The sequence below is a fragment of the Myotis yumanensis genome, unplaced genomic scaffold (genome assembly GCF_028538775.1).
Source record: "Myotis yumanensis isolate MYYU_CA2020_CCGP unplaced genomic scaffold, mMyoYum1.0.hap1 SCAF_17, whole genome shotgun sequence".
NCBI classification, from domain to species: domain Eukaryota; kingdom Metazoa; phylum Chordata; class Mammalia; order Chiroptera; family Vespertilionidae; genus Myotis; species Myotis yumanensis.
This window is the reverse complement of record NW_027223768.1, coordinates 8,650,140-8,676,304: the sequence shown is the minus strand read 5'-3', so window position 1 is coordinate 8,676,304 and position 26,165 is coordinate 8,650,140.

The window sequence follows — 26,165 nt, the reverse complement described above, 5'->3', positions numbered from 1 at the left end:
TCTGTGACAGCTAGCTGAGAACAGATTTTCCAGAAAAGCTGCACTAAACCACAGGCTATTATCTGGATGAGGTGGCGTATGATACCTGAACACCTGGGCCTCTGTCCCCACCACTCCAGGGAAATAAAGGACAGAGAAAAGGAAAGGTCAGGGGGCACAAAACCCAACCTAACTGCCTTTATAATTTCTCCATGTCAATTCTGCGTAGGGCGCACAATAAAAGAGAAGTTGCTAAACCAGCAGAGGAACTACATTAACCAAATGTATGAAGGAAGTTGTCTGTGCAAGACTAAGGCAGATATGAGGTTATTCAACAACAAATGGTCGGCCAATGAGGAGGGAGGGTTTGATAAGGCACAAAAAGTAACCATAGCGATGAGGGAAGATGAAGGTAGCAGCATTCCGTCCTGAAGTTGTTCTCTTATGGAACTTTATAAATCTTCTTCAACTGCCACAGGCTATGGAGAGCAGGTGTTCTGTGATATGCCATCAAAGCAAGAAAACTCGCAGAAAAGACAATGAAACAAAGTCCTTCTCTCTTTAGGTCCAACATTGCACAAATGCATCCAATGGTCAGCAGGAGAAGAATTAAGACTGCATTAAAAAGGGGGTGGCAATTCTGTACCTTAAACCAATCATACCCAGAGAATCGTAGAGAGCTTTCTCCAAGTTAGTGTAAACCCGTGGGATTGGTCTAAAAACGTGACCAGTCTAGACATTCTCTTCTGAATCAATTTGACACCCAGAAAAGAACAACAGAGGCAAAGGCCCAAAACTAGAATCCACCAGAAAAATGCTCCTTAATTACCCTGGCTCAGGATCTCACTAGTACTCTACAGAGCGTGGTTTCTTAGAGCAAACACCAGAACCAGAATTATATTACTCTGGTTATTTTAATTTGGCGTGTATGTATTTTGGGATGTACACACTCACCATGTTCTTAAATTAACTGCTTAATCAATTCTGTTTTTTGAGGCCCTGCTGTATAGGTGTTATCCCCCCTTGACAGATGAGAAAACGGGGCTCAGGATCTAACTCTTCTGACTCATAACCCGGTGCCCCTTCAAGGGCAAAAGGGATGAAATATTTGACAACAACTTTCTCAATTAACTCGCTAGCCTTTATTGAAAACTTCAATACTTCTGGTCAAAAAGACTCATGACCTTTGGCTCAGGAAACGTGGGAAATATCAGGAGATACAGGTACAAGGTACCAAGCACAGATGCTCTGTAAATTATAAAACTGCAAATGTGAGTGGTGGTTGACATTTCCTTGTAGGCAACGTTTCCCAAGTTTCTGAGTGAGAGATGGAAATGCCATTCAGTTCCAACCACAGCACAGCCAGTGAGACATCCCAGGCCCAGCTGAGCAGGGAGTCAGGACCGGCTGGCGTGTCCCTTCCTCCATCAATTCCTTATGCCGCCAGACCCAGTGCTGAAGGGAGGAAATTACAGTCTTCCCATTTTATGACCTTCATGGTGTGGCTGAAGGGTTTAAAACCGCCAGCCCCACTGACTGGGAGGCTGGGCGGTTGGGGATGCCTTCTCTTCGTGTTTTATTTGCTTCTGTCACCGTCTGTGAAAGTGATGAAGACGAGTCCTTCCCAGCACTGCCTCTGCCACCCACGGCTGCCAACCTTCTGCAGACCTGAGGTTGGTGGCTGACACAGGGCAGGGTGGGCCCAATCTGGGGTGGCAGGATCACAGGAGAGCTTCCTCAGAGCCTTAGATATTAAGTATGTCATATAGGGTGTCCCAAAATTCATGCAAGATTTGAATTTTGCGTGAGCATTAACAACAACAACAAAAAAATAAAAGCCTAATTTTACTTGGTTTATTGAATCAGATTCTAATATCTGTTGCCCTTTGATTTCAATCCCTTCAATTTTATAAGCATTACCAAGAACCAATTATGGCCCAGGAGCAGGGACAATGAAGACCAATGAAGACCACCGCTTTGCATATGTGCCAGCAAAGCCGTGGAGGCCATTTACCGGATGTGCTATTCCATACATAACCCTATACTGTATATTTTATGAATCAATAAAAAACTTTACAATTTTTAATTATAAACCTGTGTTTTCTATCAAAATTACTTCTTGCGTGAATTTTGGGACACCCTATACAAACTCCGAGATGGAGAGGGGCTCCAGGGTCAGCCAAATCTAATTCAGATCCAAGCTCTGCCACTGGCTCACTGTGCAACTGTGAGCTAATTACTGAATGTCTCTAAACCTCAGTTCTCTCTTCTGTAACATGAGAACGGTAATAATCCCTACCTCGTACCATTTCTGTAAGCATTTAATGAGATAAGGTGGGCACTTGGCATAAAACCTTGCCCCAAACAATAATTGCTAACTATTGTTATTATTGTTACAGCAACTATTATGGATTACTATTTAGGGTTTATTATGCCCATGAACTGGTCAGAGTGGAATGAAGGGAAACACCTCAGGGAGTTTGGGTCCAGGATCTTCGGATCAACCAATCAGAACACTGATTTTCCTTCCTTCTTTGGAATGGTTAGGGGAGATTTTATACCAGGGGTGGAGTGCAGAGGAAGGCAAGTTGGGGAATGGCAGGTAAAGTGTGTTCATTTTCTTCTACATGTGTTGTTGCTGTTGTTATTGTTGAGGGAAAAGGAGAAAAAAAGCCTCCTACCTTCCAGTGTCCCTCCAATGTCCACTGGGCTTGGAGGGGGTGAAGCCAGGGCCATCCCCTAGGACAGTGATGGTGAACCTATGACACGCGTGTCAGAGGTGACACGCGAACTCATTTTTTTGGTTGATTTTTCTTTGTTAAATGGCATTTAAATATATAAAATAAATATCAAAAATATAAATCTTTGTTTTACTATGGTTGCAAATATCAACAAATTTCTATATGTGACACAGCACCAGAGTTAAGTTAGGGTTTTTCAAAATGCTGACACGCCGAGCTCAAGAGGTTCGCCATCACTGTTCTAGGAGAAGGGGTAGGAGTAGAAGGCAATGACGTTGGGGAAGAGGTGCCCACATGCCTGGCCCCACCCAGGGCGGAGGGGTGCCTCTGCTTCCTCGGGGTGAAGCTAGAGGAGTTCTCAGCCTGGATCTCTCTGCCCAGGGTCAGCGCAAAAGGAAACCTTCCTTCGGGGGCTCCCGGGCCTTCCCGCAGAGCCCACACACAGGACGGGGAGGCCGATCTGGGTGGGGAGGAAGGTGTGTGCAGCCCTCCAGTAGGCAGGACATTTACTTACTCTACGTATGCCCTCTTCACCACCACAGCACTGCGACCTTCATTTTACAGATGATAAAAGTGGAATTCGGGCCAAGACCAAGGTCACAGTGCCAGCAAGTACCGATCAACCCCAGGTGTGTGACTGAGACCCAGCTCTAAGAGTCCTAGCCCAGGTCCAGAAAGAGCTCACAAATTAGGGTGGTCTGGAAAGTCAGGTTCTAGTGCCATTCTGCCCCTGACTAGCCGGGTGACCTTAGGTAAGACAACTTGCTTCTGGAGGCCAGAGATTCCTCCTGGGTTCAATGAGTCAGAGGTCTCAATGCCTCGGAGGGACCTACGTGACTGTCTGCAGTAGGGAGTGGCTGGTCCAGTGTGGCCATCACAGGCCTGGTGCACTGGGCGAGAGCTGTCCTCGCGCATGGAGCACCGGCCCGCAGGGCTGGGACCCACAGTTGGCCTATGTCAGCCCCTCCAACTCTCTCCGCCCAACTTGTTTCCTGGGCTTTTTTCTTCATCTTCCCCTCCTCTGTCATCCCTACACATACAGTTCCCTGAGCTGGAGCAAATGCCCACGTCCCCCTGCTCTAAGCCATACATTCAATAACACTGAGATGTACAATGCAGAATTTAATAGTGTCCCCAGGGTAACATTAAGTCAGATTAATTGCTATTTATTTCCTTGAAGATTTAGTTATTAGCCATTCATATCCTGAAAGCCTGAGGAATCCCCAAATCCTTAAATGTTCCAGGGCTAAGAAAGGCAGAATCTGGTGTCTGGCCCTTCCTGTCAGCTCCCCCCACCCTCCACCCCACATGCCCGCCCCCATCTGCTCAGCTACAGATCCTAGGGTACCCACAGGAGGGCGGTTCCTTCAGGGCCACGGTCACCCCGACAACATCATAGGTGGGCAACCACAGCCTCTAGCTCCCTCCATGAAGCTCTGAACTAATTCAAAACCTGGCGCCCCGGCTTCACTCAGAGGAGGGAAGGGTCAGGTGTCTGGGGAGACTCACACACAACTTCCTGTTGACAGTTTGTCATCTAAGAACGTTCCACCAGCATCCTCCACCTGGGCGAGGAAATAGAGCTAGGAGGCGTCAGCTGTTCTAATACTACAAGTAACCATTGGAGGAAGGAGGGGAAAGGAGGGATTCACCCCCACAGTGTGCTCCCAGGAAGACGGAGGTGAGTGTTTCAGGTTTACAGGGGGTTGTCCCGTGGTCTGCAAGCTAAAAGCACGACCCTGAGCGGCTCAGTTCTGCTTTGGGGCATCCCGGCTCCTTCACTTACTAGCTGTGTGACCTCTAGGAAGTTATTCAACCTCTTCCTGTCTCCTCCATCATTTCTGATGTGTAAAATGGGGTTAAGTCCTTACAGAGGACTTTTGTAAGAATGAAATAAAAGAGTGCAGAGACCTGTTTGCTTCATCAGTAGTAACTTATAACATCGTTTCGGAAACTTGTGGTGAGTTCTGCAGCAAAGCCTACACGCTTCTCTTTATTAAATTCAGATACTTTTACATCAAGTTTTCTTAAATAAACCTCGAGACCCCAAATTTCCCACCAGATGAAAACTTGCTCTCTGTAAAATAGGTGTGACAGGCAGAAAAACTGTACTAACCTATAATCTATACCTAGAGTCTCCCCAGCTCCCCCCAAGACTTTAACACTGCTTCTCTGCCGGGGAGCAGTTCTGGGGAGAGGGATCCTAGGAAGAGAAGGGCTCAAGTTCTGGGAAGGGCAGGGTATACAGAGACCAGTTCCCTGAACTGAGAGCAGTCGCCCAAAGGCACCTTCCTTGCTAAAGGATAATGACTGTGACATTTGGGAAGTACAAGGCTACACATAAAGGTAAACAGGATGACGTAGATCCTTTTATCCTTCAATGTACATTCTGAAATCTTCAAGAGAGATGCTAGTCTGTAGGATTTCTCAGATATTGGGCCATCTGAGAAATAACTGACCACCCACCTCTGTCCCCAGAGCATGCCTCAGGGCCGAGGGTAACAGAACTCACTTTGGGATGCAGGACCTAAAACCTGGCTGATCAGAGCCTCTCTCGAGTGGCATGCAGCTCCGGGCACTTCAAAGAAAGAACAATCGACATCAGTTGGACAGGATTGGGAAGAGCAGTCAGGTTGACAAAATATTCAAAATCATAATATCTAAGGAATGTTAGAGGAAAATGACATTTTGCCTAAAAAGGAGTTGACTTGGCAGGAGAGTGAGATGATCACAGGAAGTTAACAGATAATTGCTAGATAATTGCAATTCAATCTTGGAAGAGCTGTTTTATGAGAAAGGAATTAGACTTGTTCATGTGTGACCTCAAGCGATAAAACTAGGACCAAGGGTTGAGTCCTCAGTGAGTCACATTTCAGCTTATCATATACTGTTTCCTTCATGCATCCTCCTTTTGGCTAAAATTCTGGTGGCTAAAACCAGCTGGAAGTATTATATCCAAGAGTTTCTGATTCCCTTGCTTTTCATTCTTTTTTTGCCCAGAGTCAGGAGTTGAATCATAAGGCAACGGTCGCCAACCAGTGGTCCACCGACCACTGGTGGTCCATGAGGTCCGAAAGGTTGGCGACCGCTGTCATAAGGGATCAAAACAGGGCACTCAAATCCTATCTGAGGCTGTTTGGAAAGACACGAGTCCATGGATAGGTCCCAGCCAAGACCCTGAGGGGAAGCTAAGAAGCAAGCCAGGAAGAACAGGAACAACCTCAATCCAAAGGGCAGGAGACAGTAAACAGGAGGGAGAGCCAAAAGTCAGGCCCAGGCACAAAGAACACTGAAATGAGTGAAGGTCAAGAACCTAGTCTGGGATCGGTGCTGTGAACAGCCACTCCTCTGGAGGGAATCAGCACAGGAGATGTCAGGCATTAGCATAAAGATACAGGGTGGCGAGGGGTCCCAGGTGGCCTAGCTCAGCAGCAGGAAGAAGCGTTCTGAAGCCATCCCAGGTGATAATCTGCCACAGATAATAAGCAGTTAAGTGACACTCGTACAAAACACCAATGTTTGCATAAATCCAAGAGTCTCCTTCAATTACCCTCCCAAGACTAAGACTTTAAGAATCTTTTCAGTACTCTGAATTTCATTGGCACTTGTACTAATTGATTCAAGAGGCCCAGAGAGGGACAATGACAAAACTTGACAGATTAGAACAGGGCAGGGCTTGAACCAAGACCTTCTCGATTGCCCTTCTCCTTCTTGTCCCTTTGTGTCTACCATGGTGCTCAGCACAGTGATCAGTTGCCAGTCTCTGCCCCATAAGCGTTGGTTGAAGTACAAATGAAGCGAGCCTCAGTGTGGCAAGCACTAGTGTTGACGTCTCTATTTAAATAGCCAAAATGGAAGACGAAGGGACGAATGCAGCTTCTTGCCTGTCCCAATTGGGCATGTGGGGGGTGGGCGGTATAAAAGGGCCCCTACCCTGGACCTTTTCCCTGTAAGGTACTGGCATGAGCTCCAAGTGCTGACCCAAGGGAGGCCCTGTGAGCCCACATCCACCACATCAGATTCTAAGGTGATGCTAAGGGCCCTGGGGAGTCTTGGGCCCCCAGCTGCCTATAAGCAAAGCGCAATATTTATTTGAAATATGGGCTATAGGTCTTTCCCTGCCTGGCGTTTGGGAACTCCCCCAGGCCCCCAGAGTGGTGCCGCCAGAAAAGGCCATTAACTCCCACAACTCGGGGTAAATGCTGCTTCCCAGCCAAGGCTCATAAAATTTCAAACAGAAACCCGTCCGAACCCAGGAAGATCAGCCTCGCTGACAAGAAACACATGGGCAGAGACAACACATGGAATGCATTTTGCTCTGAACAGCTTCTTTTGATGATGCTTCCAAGGGCTGAGGCCACGGCTCTCTGCACCTTCGTGGCAAGTGCTCAACTCTTATTCCCCTGGGCTTTGGCATGTCCTCAGAGCCCCTGGTCTCAGGGACTGTGGACTCTCAATGCCTTCATTGTGCCACCGGAGCAGCCCTGGCCCTTTGGGCATCAACACATTCCATATTGTCACTATCTCAACCAGCCCGCTGCCTCCACCACAGACTCAGAGCTAAAAGTGTGAGCCTCAGCTGTAGGGCAGACAGCCTCAGACGGAATGCTCACCTTTACTTGGACCGAGGACCACTTCTCCTCTTGTTGCACTTCCCTCAGTGAGCCCCTAGGCTGACGATGCATGACTTTTGCATCGGAGTCTCAACTGCACCCTGGCAGGTCCCACAGTTCTTATCTATTCTTCTAGTTCTTCCCCAGCTGTCATTACTGCTCTCGAAAGTGCCCTACCCATGGATGGCCTGTCCCATTCCCTGGACCACATCCACTAGCCCCTTCCTTCCTACCCTCGAGCATCCTGTAGGTCTTTCTTCCATCCTGTACTGCTTCACCTCCTCCGTCTCCCTTCTCTTCTACCTCGAGCACAGCTCTAGGAAACCTTTCTAAGTTGACCTCTCCTAGCCCAGATCACTGCCTTTCCCCTTTCATGTTTAGCCCTCTAGTCTTCTAGCCCCATCACAGAGACTTATGTGCAGATGGATAGAGTTTTTGGGCATACAACACTTAGCTTTTAAATATTTCTTCTGTTTCACTGTAGTTAATCAGTGTGGGTGAGTGGATGAATGGATGGATGGATGGATGGGTGGATGGATGAATTAAAGATATAAACAGTGACTTCCACTAGGCCCCAGACTTTGTCTAAACCTAAATTCCTATTTTTGGTACAAGAATCTTAAGCACAGTACTCAAAAACGTACTCAAGAAAGATACCTTTCTCTGGCCATGAGGCCAGTCTGGTTTTCTACTACAAAACACACACACACACACACACACACACACACACACACACACGCACCTCTGCCTGACCTCAAGACCAAAGGTCCTGGTCTGCATTCTGATCACCTCCCAGTAAGACCAAGGAGACTCCTCTTTGGCTAATTCAGCTCTGCTCCCTGGCAATCACCAGCTGCTCCCAGGCACCCACAACAACCTCCTGTCTTAATCAGCTCAGGCTGCAATAACAAAATACCATAAACTGGGTGGCTTATAAAGAACAGAAATTTATTTCTCACAGTTCTGGAGGCTGAGAACTCCAAGATCAAGGCGTTGGCAGAGTCAATGTCCTGTGAGAGCCCCCTTCCTAGTTCATAGGTGGCCGTATGTTCACTGTCCTCACATGGTGGAAGGGGTGAGGGAGCTGTCTCGGCCTCTTCTATCAGGGCACTGTCCCATTCATGAGGGCTCTGCCCTCTATTACCCAATCACTCTCCAAAGGCCCCGCCTCCTAATGCCATCACCTTGGGGATCAGGATTTCTACTCCTAAACTCCAGAGGGACGTAAACATTCAAACCACAGCACCTCCCACACCTCATTTTACCCTCTTCTCTGTATATCTAACAGCAATCAAACGTGTTCGCTTTAAAGATTTTTCTGTTGGTATCTTTTTAAGAATGAAGAGGAATGGGGGTGGAGAAGTTAAACATCAGACATAAGCCATCTAACCACAGAGGAGAGAATTAAAAAAAAAAAAAAAAAAAAGCACAAAGAGCCCCTGCCCAGAGGGCTTGCTGTGTAAATTAGACACATAGAGGGAGTGCAACAAGACGGGGCAGGCACCCACGGGGAGACAGGTGGCAGCCGAGGATAACTGTCTTTGTTCCTGGCCAGGCCAGTCTGTCACCTGCCACCTTGGAGGCAGCTCAGGATGGGGGCGGGGGGGGGGGGGGGTGCTCAAGGGAGGGATTAAGAGAGAGGACAGAATAGTGGTGAATTATTTCCAGAGATAAGTGGAAATGAAGGCACGGCTAAAAGAGGCCCAGACACTTGGCTTCTGGCACCGGTCCTCCCTTAGCGGTGAGAGAGAGAGAAAGGGGAGACCAGTGAAGTAGCTCCCAAGCCCCAGCGGCTAAGAGAAAAAGGCAGGCATGAGGACCAAACAGAGGGGTGTCCAGGATTTGACGCTGGCTTTGCTGTATGTCATGGGTGAGTGAGCGCGTGTGTGTGTTTGTGTGTGTGTTTACTGTTCCAGTGTTATTCTTCTAACATATGTTATTGTGCTGAGCCCTTGTGAGTGGGTGACATCCTGCAGTCTCACCCATGCCATAACCCTGCGGCATTCTCTCCTCATAAATTCCAGGGCCAGAGCCCAAAGGCATCTCAGGCCAACACATCTTGTCTCGTTGAAATAAAAGCAACATTAAAACATGGACATTGTGCAATGCCCTATAAAGCTCCCCCAACACACAATCCAGGCTCAGATTTCCCAACATAAAACTGCTGCTCCTAAGACAACCCACTTAATATGCATGTGGAATATGTAGGTCAAGAAAGAAGGATTTTAATCCTCCGTGAGTTGCATCAGTTCCTGATGATATGGAAGGAGAGTGTCCCAGGCAAAGTTGATGGAAGCTGGCAGAGTCTGTCCAGTGTGGGACTCCACCCTGGGGACCTCAAGGACACATGGGGCTTTGCTAGAGACCCACACCACCATCTCTATCCTGCAAATGCCACACAGAAACTGCGCCCCCTCATCATAACTAGGGAAGAAGGGTGGCACGCTGTGGGCACTCAAGTCCTGGTCCTTGACCTCACATCACTACGCCGTCCCTTTTTGAGACAGTCTCCTCCAGTTGTTAAAGGCAACTCCCCCAATTACACAGCAGTCAATCACCGTGCTAGCTGGAATCCAGTCCTTCATCGTTTTCCCTTTCTTCGGGGATTGCGAAACCTGTTGCAGATGCGAGTTTTAGAGCGAACCAGCCAGAGGCAAGGAGCAGAGGTTCACAAGGTCTGACAGTTCTGATGAATGAATAATGGACCTGTCAGAGGCTGGTTCTCCAGGAGCCATGGACGTAGGTAGGACCCGGAGGGAGGCAGAGCCTTTCTTGGAGAGGAAGGGCGCTGTGATGTGTAAGGGGGGGGCAGCTTCCAGCCCCCTCCACGTCCCCCCTGCGGCACAGGGGATGGGGAATGGGAAGACCAGGGGAAGAAGATGGCTCCCTAGAGGTGCCCTTGCTTCCAGAGCTCAGTGTGGACGAAACACCAGACCAGATCCTCAATTTCTGAACCGTCTGGGGAAAAACAAGACAGACATTGCGAGCCTGTGGTTCACTCCTCTGCATCTCCTCTGTGAGCAGGGGAAGCTTGGGACAAGCCCTGATGTGCGCAACGAAAGCTGTCTTTCTGGATTTGCAGGTAGATTAATGGGGTTGAGTTTTACAGAAAGCATGTTTCCAAACACATTAGCCACAGGCCAAACATCTCCTCGGAGGAATTTTATTTTTAGAAGAGCCTTAAAAGTATCGTCTTTGCAGGACCTGAGACTGAAATCAATCCCTAGGATTCCTTGAAGCTCCATTTCCCATGAACTTTCCGAGACAGGAGAGCTGTTTGGACAAACTCCCTCCAGAGCAGGGCTGGGTGCTTAACCAGCAGGAGACAAACCTCACTGGGGAAAACCGGGGTGGGGAGGGTGGGAAGCGCTTCCACCCGACAGGGCCATCTCCTGCTCTATAGCATCTGACAGAAACTGCCAGAAGGGAGAACCAAGTTCCTATTGGGCTTCACCGCGATCTTGGGCATGTCACAACTTTTCTAAGTCTCCATTTCCCTATTTATATAAAGAAGAATGGCACACACTGTTTCCTTCCTGACCCAGGAATTGCTTTCCGAACTATGAAGACACACCCGAGACTCCTGCAGCTTCGCTAAAGGAACTATCAGCGGAAATTTGAGTCGATCACACTGGAGGCACGTTTAAAGTGGAAAACATTTCCATGATTGCCATTGCAGACCTCCCAACGCGTCTGCGAAGGCAGTAACACGAAGGAGGATGCTGGGACTTAGACTACGTATGCTCTCAGTCCCACAGCTCTTAAGTCAGTGGTTCTCAACCTTCTGGCCTTTTAAATACAGTTCCTCATGTTGTGACCCAACCATAAAATTATTGTCGTTGCTACTTCATAACTGTAATGTTGCTACTGTTATGAATCGTAATGTAAATATCTGATATGCAGGATCGTCTTAGGCGACCCCTGTGAAAGGGTCGTTCAACTGCCAAAGGGGTCGCGACCCACAGGTTGAGAACCGCTGTCTTAAGTGATAAAATGGTGAGATTGGTTTGTTTCTACTGTGTCATTTCCCAACACCATTTCTAGCTGAATCCTGTGACCAATCACAGAGAAGTTACTGTCTCAAGAGTTGAGAATTGAATAATGATTATAATAGTTGTAACCAATTAAGATTCTACTATGAGCCATGGGTTGGGGCAGCTCGTTAACTTGAGTCCTTACAGCAACCCTATGAGTAGGCGGTATTGTCCTCATTTGATAGATCAGGAAGGCTGGGATCCCTTAAATATCCACGATGGAGTAAAGATTTAGATCTATGCTGTGATTAGGAGAAAACGAATTCCATCGGGGACCCTTTGGAAAGTCTAATGACTTTCCCAATATTGCTAGGGTCTTGGGGACTTCAAGTCAGGGTGCTATTATCAGAGCCAGATTTCTAAAACTCACCCAAGTCTATATGCTGTTGGCTGTGGAACATCCAGAAGGTGTGATAATGACACTGGTTTCTATGAAGACTTCCTATATGAGCGGGAAAACTCGCTCATCTTCTAGGAGAATCCAGAGCTTACTAACTGTCCACCTCGGACTACAGCACATTGTGGCCATTTTTTTAAAGCAATTATTAGTATGTGTACCAAATATATCAGCCTCTTCATGAAAGAGCAGAATGGGGAGCAGAATTAAAACAGCACACCTATCACACTGATCGGCTTAAGACTGGGCCTGCTCCCTATAAGCAGACTGGTGATTCATGCCACCTTTGAGTTACTTTACAGAGAGCATTGCGCATGTGCCAGCCCTGTCCTCAAGGTGACCCCAGAACCAAGAATCTTTCGTCTACGGAACTCGAGCAACAGAAATGTGGCCAGCCAGAGCCCTTTACAAGCGAGAGGTCCTTCAATAAGGAAGCCCAGGCCAAACATGGACAGAGATTGGAATTCCTTTGTGCTTTCTCTTGGCCCGTCACCCTACACCATAAGTGGCCATGTTCTGACACCCGCCCATCAAAACTTTCCTCATAACCTCATGCCACCGTCTTCTCCCTGACCCTTAGAACTTGTCCGGACCCCAGATCAGGGAGACAGAATGGAGCAGCATTTTTCTGTCTCCTCCCGGGTTGACTCAAGAATAATGAAAGTTTTCTTTTAGAGCCAGTTTTGGCTCCTATGTGCATCGGGCAGCAGACCCTTGTTCAGAAACAGAGCCTATAGGTTACACTATGCGTCCTCCTGTTCATGCAGAATGTAAAGCAGATTTTCCATAAATATATCTGTGGGATGGGTGAGGGGTGGGATGATTGGACTGCAGGAAAGTTTTGGCGAGACACCAACCTACCCCTCTAGAAATTCCCAAAGAACTCTGTAAAGTAAGGGGGGCCATGAATCTACATTTGAAAAGAGCCCAAGTGAGCAAGGTGTTGACCATCCTAACACGCCAGATAATTCAATCTCACACTCAACCCAGAAGGGATGAAGTTAACACCAGAAATAATGTAAAAACAAGGGGACTTCTTCCCTTCAGGAGTCTAGCAAAATTGTTACACTACAAAACACATCTTGTTCTAGGTAGCCAAGATGCACACGTACAGTCCCAGCTCTCAAGACGGGGCATAAAACATGAGCTCCTGTGAAGGACTTCTGCCAAAGTTCTCAGAAGTCCTTGCAGTTTTGTTTCAGGTTTCAGTGCAGAAGCCATCTGCACTTTTCCTCCTGGAAGGTTCCATAAATTAATCACTCTGATCACCAGCCACCCCCAGGGCAGGCCCATCCTCAGGGGCTTCAGAGCCTCCTTTGTATATGGAAGACAGCCTCCCACTCCCAGATCACGAAGAGGAGAGAGAACTAAGACAGGGAATAGAAGCCTAACCAAGAGTTTACATCATGTTCAATTTAAGAAGAATCCTCAAGTGCAGTAAACACGTCATTACACATGTGTGACTTTGTTGTTTCAACAGTTTTCCACCCCATTTGCCATTGCAGGGTGACACCCCCTGGGCCCACAAACACCAGGGCGTCTGCTCACTAGTTTGTGAAGATTCAGGTGATACCTATGCATTTCAGTGTCAGCTAAAGCAAGCTCAGTGCAGTCAAACCTGCTGTCCCCTGCTCCCCTCCCCCACGCCCTGCATTCCTAAACTAATTATATGTGATGGGGGGGGGGGGGGGGGGGCGGCGGTTTCTCCTGCTCTCAGGACCATCCACTTGACTGCTCCTCTAGGGTTGACAGCGCTGTGGCACATTCTATCAACCGCTTAACGAAACAGGGCTGACACTGCACCCCGGGGCTCTGCTAGGCAAGGGTGAACAGCGGGATTTCACACAACTGGACCCGCTCTCAGCAGCACAAATCTGGGACGTATTAGGGATGTGAAAACAGCTCCACATCTGCATGCACCTCCCTTGCTCCAAGTTTGGGAGGCACGGAGACCTTGCCTCATTAGCAAAGCAGCATCCCGTCCAGCGCCTGAGCCCAGGCCTCCGGGCCCGGCTCCCCTTGACCACAAGAGGCCTCCCTGGCCTGCCACAGGCAGGTTGGACCACATCCCTTCTGCATTCCGGGCCCCCGCTGTTCCAGCAGGCCCAGTGCCGAGCTGATAAGCCAAGCTCCATTTGTCTCCCCTCCCACAGAATTGAGAGGGGAGACGTGTTGCTCTTCATTTCCTGTCTCCCTGTCTCCACTGACTTGTAGTTTGCCACTTCCCACCCTCTGGGGATGGATGCCCTTCAGTGACCCATGGTGCCAGGCCAAGCGGCTGCACAAACTCCAACCGGTGTGCGGAGCTGACAGGGCCGGGAGCTTCAGGTGTTGTCTCCCTTCAGAGTGAAGTCTAATGGGGGGCGGGGGGGGGGGGGGGCGTTGTGGAGGGTCCCGGGACCAATTCATACAGGGGCTGGGGGTCCTCGTACAACTGGCTCAGTTCCCCTCTCCCCCCTGTGCTCTCTCCCCTTCCTTTAGGAATCACATCTGTGAGCCCCTGGTGCTCTGTGCTGCCGGAGGGACAGGTATCATCCCTGTTCCCAGGTTTGCTAATGACAAGCAGCCGGGAGACGGAGGCCTTGCCCTCCACTCGCGGGGGAGATGCGTGCTCACACGCAGCTCGCTCCCTTCTCGGTCCCTGGAAGGCAGGCTTCTTTTTTGGTTGTGAATTCCCAAGGGAAGTGGCTATTTTGAGACCAGCCTCTGGCCACTCTTGTTCTCCAAATGGAGGGTGAGAATATCCAGAAGGTGAGAGGCCGTCTGTGGCTGGTTTGAACACATTCTTTAAGTTTTACGTTGAAGTTGATTCTTTCCCCATACGATTTCCATAACGTTCCTTTTCTTTCCTTATTTTTCCATGAAAGACTACCCTCCTATACTCTGTTTATGACGCTTAAGGCTTAAAAAATCTTGAGGATAAAACACACAGCATGTTATTGGTGCCCAATAATCTGAAACCTGAAACAAAACTGCAAAGCGAGTTGATTTTTTTCCTCCAACACTCAACCCCCCACACACAACATGCACACATGTTTTGCCTGCCTCTCTCCCACCTTGGTACCGCCCTGAGCTCCCGGGCAGCCTGAGGGAGGCCACAGTGGCACTCTCTACACAGCCCCTTGCTGAGCAGTCCTCTGAGCTCCAAGTTCACCTCTTACCCCACCACTTAATCTCTAAACTCATTCAAATGGACGTGTTAATAGATGAAAATGGGAAGAAACAGTAACAAACACTTACATATGTATAGAATGAAATGCTTTTCAAAGCACTGGACACTTTTCAAAGCTTTTATATTCATTATTTCACTTGATCATGTTTTTTTACAACGGCTCATTAATTAATGCTGAAATTGTCTTCTCTATGTTACGGGTAAGAAATTTGAAGTTCTTAGAGTTTGATTGTCTGGCCCAAAGCCACAGGGCTAGAAGGATGGGGTTATGGGCCTAGATCAGTGGTCGGCAAACTGCGGCTCCCGAGCCACATGCAGCTCTTTGGCCCCTTGAGTGTGGCTCTTCCACAAAATACCAACTTCTGCGCATGGGCCACGATGTTTCAATCTCACTGTACGTGCAAGCCCGCACGTGGTATTTTGTGGAAGAGCCACACTCAAGGGGCCAAAGAGCCGAATGTGGCTCGGGAGCCGCAGTTTGCCGACCACGGGCCTAGATCCTCGTGTCCTGGAGCCTGCTTCTCATACTACAGCTGGACAGTTGCTCTTTCAACCTGTGGGTCTCCTTCTGAAAGACAACAGCTAGAGTAGGCCATGCCTTCATTACTTCACAAGACAGAGACATGCTTGAAACTTTGGGGTACTTATTCATAGCATAGATTCCTGAGCACCACCCTAAACCTATTGAATCTGAATCTCTGAGGAGGGGAGGGGCAGACCAGAAATTTGCTATTTAATATCCTAATTTCTAGGATGATTCCTATGCACACTAATGTCTGAGAACCATTTACTTAAGTCGAAGAACTAGCTTTCTAATGGTGAAATGTCAGACTTCAGAGGAAAAGAAGATTAAAGAACTGTTTGAGAATTGAATGCCATTCATACTTTCTGAGCACACGCTACCTCGACATTGCCTCCACACCCTGGGACAGCCAGATGCTGCTGCCTGAGTATTGTCCCTGACTCCACCCCCATGATTCTTCTTTCCCAACCAGGAACACCCACTGCAATTTGGAGTGGGGTCTATGCCCTATGCTTCTTTCTACTTTCTGCCTCTGTTTTGCTTGATATTGTTAAATATAAACTCACAAAGGAAAAGAAAGTCTGTGTATCACGAAGACACTCTCCTCTCCCTTTCAAAAATGTTTTCCTCCGCCATTTTGCAAGAATAATACATTATTATCAAGGATTAAATCCCCACACTGGCTATATTCATGTAAAATCTAAAAACATCTGGATAATTGATTGACTTTTTCTCTCTTCATTCAAATGTGCAGCATGGTGTGCAACCAGCCCGTGTGTTCCCCCATGGAAACCACCAGGGATGTAAATCCAACTTTCAGCTCTTTAATTAAAGCTGCAAAAACATCAAGAGGGTCTCACCCTTGTAAACACAAGGAGCCTTTCCAGGAAATCGCTCTGCCTCTTGTGTTAACAGATGTCAGGGGGCAGTTGGGTGAGAGAGTGTTGTTTTAAAATTCTCAATCTGTCTCACAAGAGATGTTTCCTTAGATGGTTCCTGGATAGCATCACATACTTTTTTCTCTCTTCAATGTTCATGTCACTTCCTGTAGTTTTTCTGCTCCGTCTGCTTGTGTCCCCACAAAATACCTATGTTGAAATCTTATCCCCCAAGGTGATGACATTAGGAGCGAGGGGACTTTGGGAGGTGACTAGTCGTGAGAGAAGAGTCCTCATGAATGGAATTCATGCCCATATAAAAGAAGCCCTAAAGAGCTCCCTCAGCCCTTCTACCATACAACAAGAATACAACCAACTATGAACCAGGAAGTGAGCCCACACCCGACATCAATGCTTTGACCTTGCACTTCTCAGCCTCCAGAAGTGAATGGGATTCATGCCCAGAGAGACCCCTTGCATCTTCCACCGTGAGGACACAGGAAGAAGCTGACAGTCTACAATCTGGAAAAGGGTCTTCATCAGAACCTGACCACGCTGGCAACCTGACCTTAGACTTCCATCTGCAGAACTGTGAGAAGTAAATTTCTGTTGTTTATAAGATTACCATTCTGTGGATTTTGCTATAGCAGCCAGAATGAATAAGACACTCACTTTCAGCACTTGTCATGTGGACCAGAAATAACCGAAAAGCCCACTACTTCAATGTATGATGGCCATTATCTGCCATCAGCTGGCCATGTTCTCATGATTTGCCTGCTGATACTGAGGTAGTGAGAAGCTTTGTAGTTACACAATATTGGATGCATCTTCCTGACTTTAAACATCAGGATGAAAAGTAGAATATCTTTTCAGAAAATCAGGTAGATGCTTAGGATCATTGTAACCAAGTTACAGATACCTGACAGATTTTTTTTTCTAGATCCTTTAAGGTTATTGGTTCAATGTTTCTGTGTATGCCGCTTTGTCAGCAGTGAGCAGCCTTCCAGATGAGCATTCAGTTCCAAGGAAGAGAGGCAAGCTCCTCAAAGGGAAGCACCGAGCACCTTCACCCCAGCAGGGGACCAAGTAAGGACAGAGACCTCAGGGGAGAACACTTCACATAGACAGCAGGGTAAGACAACTCAGCATACAGAAGGCTGAGGTCAGAGATTTTCTAATCTTGAAGATAAGCAATTAGAGTTCAGTGTGGTATCCTAACCAGTCCAAAGATATAGCTGACACATAACTAAAGAGTACAGAGAGAAAGGCCATTGGAGCAGACTCCATCAAGGGACTGAGGTAGGAGGGCAGAGGTGCCTCCATATGGATGCTCAAGTCCTGGGATGATCACAGCATCTCAACATGTGCTCAAATCATTGCCATAGATGGTCCATAAGAAGTCAAAAGTGCCGAAACCGGTTTGGCTCGGTGGATGGAGCGTCGGCCTGCGGACTGGGGGGTCCCGGGTTCGGTTCCGGTCAGGGGCATGTGCCTGGGTTGCGGGCACATCCCCAGTGGGAGATGTGCAGGAGGCAGCTGATCGGTTTCTCTCTCATCGATGTTTCTAGCTCTCTATCTCTCTCTCTTCCTCTCTGTGGAAAATCAATAAAATATATTTAAAAAAAAAAAAGAAGTCAAAAGTGACCAGGCAGTAAATGGGGCCGTGTGAGAGGGTTGGCCAGAGGAAGAGGTGCTGTGCTCAGGAGAAGGTGAAATGACGGTCTGGAAGCAAAGGAGATGCAACGAATATGCCATCCAAGCTCATCATTTGGACACCTATAGGGAGAGAAGTGGTGCCTCTTGGGGCTGGATGATCTCTATGGCTTCCTCCCATCTGGTTCAGGGAGGAGGGAGATGAGGGAAGCACAGAGGCCCTAGATGATAGGGTATTGCTGCCAAAATCACCCTTTCCCCTCCTTTGTCCTGTTCTCTCACTGACATGCCCTTTATTATCTTGTTGTTGTTGTTGAAGTAGTGTTGTTTTCCCACAGAGCTCTGTGGGACAGGACAGCAGAGCATGCACAGAGCAGATAGGAGAAGAGAGTGGGAAAGAGGAAGAAGGGCTCCTCTAGGGTTCCCCAAGCCCTCGCTCTCCAGGACCACAGACCAGGGAGGCATGCCTTCCAGACTGGAAATCTGAGAAGGTGAAAATCTCTCAAGATCCCCCACTCACTCCAAATTCTACAACCTTTCATCAGTGTTCCCCGTGCCACTGCTCATGGTTCTCTGCCATATCCTGCTTTTTTTCCACGCCTCTCTGGGACTCAGGCTCATTCTTGCAGAGGCCAAAGAGCTGAGTTGGTAGAATCTACAAAGCATAATATACTTCTATGCTGGTAACCGTTTTCTCTACATACAAAACATGGCAAAATTTAATGATTTTTAAGCAACAACCATTTTATTCGCTCCAATTCTGTGGGTCAGATGGGTGTTTCTTCTGGTCTGGGATGGTTTGTGGCTAAATGGTCTAAAATAGAGCCGTCCAATAGAAATATAATATAAACCACATCTGTAATTTAAAATTTTCTAGTAGCCACACTTAAAAAACAAAAGAAATAGGTGAGGTTAATTTTAATAAAATATTTCAATGTAACCCAATCTATGCAAAATATTACTTTAATATGTAATATAAAAATTATAAATGAAATATTCTCCATTCTTTTTATCACACAAGTCTTCAAAATCCAGTGTGCATTTCACACTTACAATATATCTCAGTCTGTACTAGCCACATTTAAAGTGCTCAACAGCGAGACTCCACCAAGATGGCGGCATAGGTAAACACCGGAGACTGCTGCCGCAAACAACCACTTCAAAAATACAACTAAAGTGCTCAACAGCTACACTCAGATCTACCTTCTCAGTTGGGATGAATGGAAAGGCTGGCCTGTCTGGGCTTCTCTTCAATACGATTTCTGATGGATGAAATCTTGGCTTCGGCTAGTGGATGGATGCTCAGACAATCAATAGAAATGGAAAAGACTATGGAAGTAGCGGATTTGGGGGTAAAACTAAAAAAGGTCTGTTCTGGCCTTGTCAAGTGGGAGAAGCTATGAGAGAGCCAAGTGGAGGTGTTGGAAATTAGTCCAGAAATTTGGGTAGAGATCGGGTTGGCAAGGCACAAGCCAAAGTTGACAGGACGTGGGTGGGGTTCAGCGTTGTCTTGGACTAACTCCTCTCATTAAGTTGTCAAATGATAAAAATAAGTGAGTCGTTGAAAGGAGAGTAAGGAGCATTAACTCAGCCCCAGAAAATGAGAATTTATTGCCCCTTACTGAGCAAGTCGCTTCCCCAACTCTGACTTCATTTTGCGTGTCTGTAAAATGGAGGCAGTGATGACACCTACCAAGAAGGGTCGCTCTGAGGCCCAAAGGAGCCGACATTTGCAGATGTGACTCGTAGGGTGTCTAGCACAATGCAGGCCCCTTTCAGTAAATGGCTGTCTGCTCTGTTTAATCTGAAAGACCTTTCGGGGAAAAAATGCAAGAAAAATATGGGGACCACCCTCAGAAGGAGTCTTCGCCATGCTTCTCACAGACCCGTATGTTGACAGCTTTGATAGAGCAAAATCAACACTGTGCAGAGCCCTCACTTGCATCTGAAATTAGCTGCTTCTGGGAAAAAACAGAGATGAATCTCTCAACAGCCATGCTATTTGTCAGCCCAATAACATATTTTTTCAAGATTATGTAGACTTGAGCCAAGTAAGCAACAGTAAAAATGCATTCTACAAATATTATTACTGCTTCTGAGTGGAATATTTTTTAGTTTTCCCTCTCTCTCTTTCTCTCTCTCTCTCTCTCTCTAAGTGCCTGCGAGGAGCCTATTTTGGGGGCTGACTTGAGCTGTTTTCCTGGCTGTCCTCCAGGGAGGTTCATAGCAAGGGTGCTTAAGCTGCAGATAGTGGTTTTATGGACTATTTGTTGCTGCTTTTAAGAGCCCTAAAGACCTCTCATTCCCATGTCTTCCTAGTTCAAAACGGAGGTCCAGGAGTCCTGACCACAAACAATGAGTGTAGATCTTCCCAAATCAAAGGGTTGAGGAGGGCAGGGAGATGGGCTATTACTTAATTCCATGGTCCTCTGTTCCCTTCTCGTGACAGTGGCAATGCAACACTGGACCTGCGCCAGGATCCTGGTGGGAAAATCTGTAGACGAACCACCACAGCAAACAGCACCCTTGGGGAATGTTCTTGTGGTGTTTCTGTCATAAAGGGGTGATGTGCGCTCCAGCGGTTTCCAAGGAGAACACCATCCAAGCGTGGGGTGTCATTTAGAGGGCACGGGGCACCGGCCTGCTGTGAACCACACCAGCTCTCCACGCGGGAGGTGGAGGCAAGGCTGCCCCACGCAGGCCAGGGCCCAGCAGGGCTGGACAACCTGTAAACAGAGACTGTGAACTAGCCAGCTCAAGTGGGTCCTGAATTCTGGGTGAATAAGTGAAGTCTTCACACGTCACAGACATGGCTCCTCCTGGAAAATCACCCATCCCGGCCCCCACCGCGCATTTGCTGGGAACAGAAGGGCCTCCCTGGAGCTTCCTTCCGCATGGAGAGAGCCCTCTCCCGGGCCCTAGGAGCAGGTCAGGCTGGGGCAGAAGGCGGGTGGGTGTCTCCTGGTGGCAGTAAGTGGAGTGATGAGGAAGAGGCAGGAATTCTGGAACCAAACCAAAGCCAAGACTCCTGTGAGCTCCATCCTGGTAAGGCCGGTCCCTAGATAAAGGGTCATTTTGAATTCTCATTTGATTTATTTCCCAGTATTATGTGTAGCCGACATGTTTCTGGGTTTTTTAAAACAACCAACCTTAAAAGCAACTTAATCTTTATTAAGACTGAGAATTACAATGCTGATATTATGTTGATGATGAAAAAAATGTGACTCTGGGGATTCTGTGGTGAAAAGATTATTATAGAGATAGATGAAATGGGAATTATTTTACAAGTCTCTGCACTATTTCTCTTTCTTTCTGTCCTCATAACTGGGGAAGAATGAAAAACTGTTCCCAACGTTTTTATATGGGAAGAAATGTGACTCTAGCAAGACGAACACAGCCCAGTATGTGTTAGAAGTTCTTCCTGTTGCCCAGCTCAATGTCAACAAATACCTTATTTTCCTGAAATCTTAAATGAAGGTATTTATTATTCAATAAAGAAAAAGAAAGAAAGAAAAATGGTTCCCACATTGTTGGACTGTTTCCTTCCAGATTAAACCAACCCATCCTAGCAGCTTCGGCCCCAGGCAAAGGACTGCACCAACTGGAAGGAGTTCTTACAAACAACTATGTCGCTTAGACCTGAACACTTAACATTCCCCCCTTCATTTTAATCACACCCAAGTGCACTTGCCAAGGTCCTGGCTGAGCAAGGTGCACCCAGCAAGTGAAGCACATGCCACCTCTGTTGTCAAAGCAGAGAACACCATGAAGAGGGAACAGGGACCATTGGACATCAACCCTGACTGAGGATTCCTTTCATCTGTGGTCTACTGCGCCTACAGAATGCCAAACATCTGGATGAAAGATGCAGCATTCAGTCAGGAAGCTCACTGTTCCTCCAGATAATAGAGTAGACTTTTATGTGAATTATATAAACCTAGCAGTTACACCAACTTCTATTTCCATAATAATTTACATACGTGTGTGTGTAAAACTTCATCTAGTTACCATATCCTCATGGAATGAGCTTCATTAGCCAAGTTTACACATGAGGAAATTGAGACTCCTTACCAAGCGTGTTTTGATCTTGTCCTCTGTGCCAGTATTCTCAAGGTCTACAAAGGAGAAATAAAACAGTCCCTGTCCTAAAGGTGCTCACAGACCAAGGGAGGAGCTTGAAAGTGAATGGACTTGACTTGCCCAAGGTCACACAACTATTGAATGTCAGATCTGGGACACCGTCAACTTTGTTGGCTCCAAGTGCAGCACTCTCTTCACAGCTGCCTCCAATAAAGGCCAGATGCACGTACAGAGCAGTGGGTAGAAAGGGGCGGGGACGGAGGTGCCACTAGAGTTTTGAGTCTCATTATTAGCTCTGAGTTCAGAACTGAAGTACAAGTCATTAAAATTACAATTACGAAGACTGTGACCAGACATTAGCAAATGCTTTACGCAATGCCGGGTTCAAATAAAAGCAGAACACAAACAGCATGTCTGCCCACATTCACTTGATACACATGTGGACAGGGACAGGACAAGAACATGGGCAAATTTAAACAGCTGGATATTTTTCATGTGGCCGGGTTATAGCTGAAATTTCCCGTTTTTCTTTGTTTCTTTCTTTTTTCTATTACTTTATAGTTTTGTTGATGTTGCTAAAACATAAATTATAGGCAGGAAGAAAGAAATAACGTAGAATGATTAAAGCTTTTGTAGCCATGCAGACCTGAACCAAATCTCAGTTTTGCCAATGACGAGCTGTATGATCTTGGGAAAGTTATTTAACTTCTCTGTGCCTCAGTTTCTTTGGCAGAGAATAATGTTAATCTTCCAGGGCTGTGCTGAGAATTAGAGATTATGTGTTAGAACACCTCATACACACAGAGCAGCCACTCGGGCTATAATTAATTGTTTATTATTATAGAATGTGAACCAAAAAGTGTGTTGGAGGACAGACAGGCATTGCAAGCCCTGCTGTGAGGCACAGGTTTGGCCAAGAGTCTGCAATGCTATCTTCAACCCAAAGAACCGCAAAGTGGAATTATCCTTATCAGCAGCAAAAACACATATTGAGCCAGGTCCTCAGGGTACAAACCTGTAAAACATCATTTGTCCTAAAGGGATTTACCATCCATCTCTCTGCCCACTCATTAAACTCATGCACCTCTTATAAGTCAGAGACTGAGGAGAGAACGAGCGGTATAAAGATAAAGAGGGCTTAGTCCTTACCATAGCTCACTGGGGGAAAAGAATCATGGAAACAGATAACTTCAATGTAATGTGAAAAGCTGACTGCAAAGTTAGGCAGTAGATAAACACCTAATCCAACCTGGTGAGGGAAGATGAGGAAAGTGCAGGGCGGGTTTCTGAAAGCGCTGGCCCTGGATCTGAGCCTTTAAGCAGGAGTTAGTTAGGAAAGGGCCTGTGTGGGAGGGTAGAGAAGCATCCCAGGCGGGGTGGGAAATATAAGAAAGAGTGCATCAAAGAGCCACCAGCTGTTCAGTTTTGATCAGAACTGGAAGGAGGGGATAGATTGGAGAGGGAGGGAGGAACCAGCTCATATGAAGTTTATCCAGAGGGCAGTGGAGGATTTGAAGCCAGGGAGGTAGGAGTGAGGGTGGTCAGCTTTACACCTCAGAGCCGTGTAGAGGGAGAATGTGAATGGGACAACCTGTTACCGCCAGGGCTTAGGCACCTCTAGGGGCTCAGGAGAAAGGTGAGTTCAGGACATGGAGATGAGGGCAACGCAAACCATATGACAAGACAGTCCCTAATGATCCCAAGAGCCCAGTGACAAGTACAGAGAGGAACCTACTCAAGCTTTGAGAACATTTCCTTGCAGATACAGTCTAGGAAAGCTTCATGAAGGAGGTAGGACATGAGCAGCCTTGTAAAAAAGAAGAAGAAAATACAGGTGGAAGAAGAGAGGATGATCCCGGCAGGAGGGTGTGGGGAGGGGGAGGGATGGAATTAACAAAGCCAAAGAAGCAGTAATATGCAGGTTGTGTTCACAGGTAAGTAGCTGGGTCGGCAGTAAGAGTATGACCTTTGACATCCTCTATATTGTACATTCTCGTCCCCATCATAGGGAAAGCCTTTGTGCAAGGAAAGCTTGTTTTCTCCCCAAAACCCCTGCTTTTCTGAGCCTAGGCATAAAGAGAAGCTACATGAGCTCAAGGTAGAGAAGAATTCAGAAATTCTTCTAGACTATACTGCAGGAAAGAAAAGACTGAGTTGCTCCTGATGGCGTAAAAGGTCTGGTGGTCGTGTGGCGACTCCAAGCCGTGGCCAGACAAGGGGGGAGACTCTTGCCTCTGTCCTGCTTCTCCTTCCCACCTCCAGCCACACTCCCGCCCTCCAGAGGCAGCCAGAGTGATTGGCAACGAATAAGATGGGGGAGAGCGGGGAGAAAAGTGGTGAAGTGACCAAAGGGTCAAGGGGGGAGGGGAGAAAGACAGTGTTCAAGGCCACTGGTTCCCTTGCCAACCTGAATGTCGCAGGGGTGCTCAGGGTTAGAAAAGGAGCCCCGCAAACTTGCTCTGTAAAGGGTAGAAAACATTTCAGCTTTGGGGGACATTCGCTGTCTCAACTATTCGCCTCTGCCATTTAGCACAAAAGCAGTCGTAGACAACAGGTAAATAAATGAGCACAGCTATGTTTCGGTCCAACTTGGTGTATGGACGCTGAGACTTGAACTTCATAAAATGTTCACACGTCACAAAATAGTTTTCTTTGATTTTTTTTCAACCAGTTAAAAATGTAAAAATCATCCTTAGCTCACATACAAAGCAGGCAGTGGGCCAGGTTTGGTCTGTGGAGTGTGGTTTGTCCTCCCGGGTTTAGAATAAGGGTCTCGTGGTAGATGAAGGGCTGGGCTGGGTCAACTGGCATGAGAAGCTGCTCCCAAACCCACACACTCCTGTGGGTTCCGGATGGGATGGGATACAGGGCCAAAACCAAAGGACAGAACTGTTCTCTATACTTTCCTGGATTCCACGGGTGCTTCCCTGGCTGACAATAAGTTGTTTAGTGGTGGACTATACCGGCCCGTTTTCCATAATTAAGGATGCAGTGATGGGGGTCTTACATTGTTTTTCCATTCATTAAATCTTGAAATACTGCTTTCTATATTTCTATAAACCATATCACGGTATTCAAAAAAAACCAATAATAAAACAAGTCATACACATTTTGGCTATTACATGTTCCTCTGGTTTCTAAAAAGCCAGGTAACACCTGGAGCTGGGCCTGTGAGCAGCTGGACTTCCCTATGACCTCAGCTGCCCCTCTGGGAAATGGGCAGAACTTCCTAAGCAGCTCTAAGTCTTGCTCTTGCCCAATCGGAAGCTCCAACTTGTAAGGGTCTCAGACTGTCTGCAGACACATAGTGTTTTATCTGTCTGCCTGAGTCTCAGCCTCTTCCCTCGTTGGGTACTAAATTATCTTTTCTAGTTTCCAAAGCTTTATGTGGTCTTGCTAGGAAAATACCTGAGAAGCCGCAGGCTTTGACTTTCCTCCGAGCAGCATAGCTGAGGTGTAGCTGTGCATCAGAATAAGATGATTAGGAAGATTGCCTTGCAAGATTCTTGACAAAAAGCCAACCATGTTCCTCGGCCTGGGCACAAGTCTCCAGATTTCCTTAAAATAAATCATTGACATCAAATTCAGGCTCTAAAGCCCTCAGCCCCTGACCCACTGCCCCAGAATAAAAGGATTCAAGTGGTTATATTTCTCTTCTTTTCTGCTCTGGAGGCAGTTATTCCCCCTTATTAGAGAGAACATTTGTGATATTCCCCTTGACCCGTCACCTTAACTATATCCTAACTTCCCAGCTACCACCCCAGACTCTTCCTCCTTCCCAAACACGCATAACCTTTTAGAGGTGGGATAAAAGAAAGGGCTCCACGGGTAAAGGAGAAGCCCTAGAGAAACTAAGGATGCATGTTCAGGGCCCTTGTTTCTGATGCTCCTCCTGTCCTCAGCTGTCCCTGATGACCAAGAAAGGAACCAGCCACTAGATCCCCCCAGGACCTAAAAAGTGTGGGAGCCACAGAACTCAAAACTGAGGGGACCCTGCCAAACAAATTTCACAGAACCAACTATGGCAAGCTTTGTTAGGTCCGTTTCCAACAGGTCAAAGCTCACAGGACTTGCCCGGCGCTTAGTGGAGGGCCC